Source organism: Ipomoea triloba, chromosome 3 (assembly GCF_003576645.1).
Source record: "Ipomoea triloba cultivar NCNSP0323 chromosome 3, ASM357664v1".
In the NCBI taxonomy this organism is placed as follows: domain Eukaryota; kingdom Viridiplantae; phylum Streptophyta; class Magnoliopsida; order Solanales; family Convolvulaceae; genus Ipomoea; species Ipomoea triloba.
The window spans coordinates 26,598,786-26,601,479 of NC_044918.1; positions in this window are offsets into that span (position 1 = coordinate 26,598,786).

Here is a 2,694-nt window from a genome sequence, read left to right on the forward strand (position 1 = left end):
GTGATGATGGAAATTGTGGGATAGTTACACTTTATTACCACAGTGTATGGTAATTAGTGTACTATCAAAATGTTTTGAGAAACAAAACTTTTGGACTAGGTTAAGAGTGTTGATTGATTTCAAGTTGGGACTTGATTTTGTTGAATACGTCCAAAAAGTGATTTTGACTCAAGGAAGATGAGGAAGAAGGAAAAAAAAATGTTTTCAAACTCTTAGTTTCTAGTAAAGTTGAGGAGGACCTTGATTAGCCTTCGGGTGGCTTAAAGTGCCCTTGCCCAAGGTTGCTATATAGTATTATCATTCATACTGAAGGGCAAAGTCTATTCGCCGAGTACTATACTCGTTAGGATGAGGAATTCCTGCGGGGGTGTGCACACTTAAAGTATAGTTACTCTAGGAAGTCCGGGTAGGTGTCGTTTTTATGGACCTAGTAGGGCCAGCTAGGGATCATTCTAACGAACCTTATGTCCAGGGGATCAGTGTTAGACCGGGGGATGACCACTGAACCCGAGTTCGATGATCCAAGTGGTCAGAGAGGGAGTTAAGAGAATACTCTAAAGGCCTCACGCTTTCTACAAAGAAACTAAGTGGAAAATTTTGTATGAAAAGTAGTTACTCTGTAGCTACGCTAAAGTGGGATGCGATGATTGTTTAAGCGAAAAAGGGTGTCGGTGAACCCTCTTTGAGATAAAAGTTGGTGGAATTTCCCTGTGAGGAAGATTTTTCAAGTACATGATTGTGATTAAACGTGAAGTTCATAATTTTCCACTACTTGCGTCGAATAATACATTTCTTGGTAAGCAATTACTTATCAAAAGAACCTAGACTGTTTTTCAATTCTTATTTATTACTTGTGCAAACTATACTTGATGACTCGTTTGCAGGTAAAGTATCAATGTAGAGTAAGGGTAATAAAGGTTTTTAAATGCCTGCTTTGTAAAACCTTTATTTAATTTTGGGTGACCCACGGATCCCCTTACTTAGCCGTCGCGCTAACTACACTTCATTGTGTTACCTACAGATGCAATCTAGCGTAAGTTCTTGTAGTGCGGCGAACTCTCCAAGTTCGCCGGACTATGAGTGTTATGGCATGGATTACGATGATTATGTACAGCTGATGATAGGTACCGACCCTTATGCGCCGGGTTATGCTCCGCTCGCTCCAGCCAGCTCTCCAGTTGCATATAGTTTTCCTTCTGTCCAAGATGGCCCAGATGTTCAGGCCTCCTATGGTTTTTATCCCCTTGAGGTGTTGACCGGAAGTGACCCATTAGAGTTTATCGTGCATTACCCCTACCCATGGAACCCCGGTTCACCAGAGTATTTGGACGAATGGTTCATGGTTAACGCCACCTCTCGCTTCCTAGACCATTTCACATGATTTGAAGGGGAGTGGCATTTAGTCTGGGGCGAGTTCACAGGTCCGGTGTACCACTGGATAGACTAGGTATTACGTCTTGGGAGATGCTTTGGGAAAGATTCTTTTGTGTAAATGCCTTTTGTAGCCTTAGTGGTGGCTAACTCAACTAGTCGGGTCGTGGATAACCCTTAACTTATATTTTGGCCCGATGGGCAAACTTATGTATATATAAATGTAGATATATATATATATATATATTATTTTATGATGGGTGGTTGTTGTTGTTAAGTAAAAGTTTCTGTTTAGCCTGTGCACCTAGAGTGGGGTCTATCAAAAGAAGATAGAACTCGTTCTAGGTGTGGCGGTAACTCCTCCGGATGTACGGCAAGCCAAGCCGGTCCGGGGTGTTACAGTTTAGAACTCTGTAAGGGAACTCCTTAACTTGTAGAGAATATGTAGAATATATAGGAGATAGATGGGCCTTGGCCCATTAGGCAACTTCCAATTCTTTTCCAATTCTTATTCTTGTTTCCTTTCCTTCTTGGTAATTTCCTTTTCTTCCAAAACTTGTCCAAACTGCTCCAAAATTCTTCATTTGCTGCTCCTTGTGGATAATTCAACTCTTGGGATAATATAACACACACACAATTCTTAATTTCATTAGGATAAAGAAAATATGCATAAAAACAACTCAAATAAGGGGTGAATTATTGTACAAAATAGTAGATATAACTCCCCCACACTAGAACTTTTGCTTGTCCTCAAGCAATTTCCCACGATAATCCACCCTCCAGACACTGCAATTGATCACACTTCCTTTCTGCACCACCAATCATTCCACCAACCAACTTGTACAACCTAACCTGCTTCAAGAATCATCTCAGAATCACAAGTGAGTTCCCCTCTAAGGCCAATAACCGGGCACCCGAAATTAGGTAGATTAAAACCCTGTATGCACATGTACTCAGTTGAGATTATGCAAGACTTGGCTTAAGATGAACTCCCATAGACATGTCCTTCATACTCACATAGATCACTCTAAAACTGCATGCTAAGATCAACTAGGTCTTTATTTGGCTTGTTGTGACACCCCCAACCTCACACCGGCTGAGATAGCTAAAGCTTAACACAACAGCTGCCAATCTCAACCATCAAACGAAAACATAGCGGAAGCGATTTAAAACCTAAGGGGCGTCATGCCACATCTAGGTATAACACAACCTAGATGCACAGGCTAATCATAAAACGGACTAAGCTGTCATAGATATAAACCAAGATAAAATTCTCAAAACATAATCCACAATCATCGAAAGTACTCAAACCACTAATCCAGA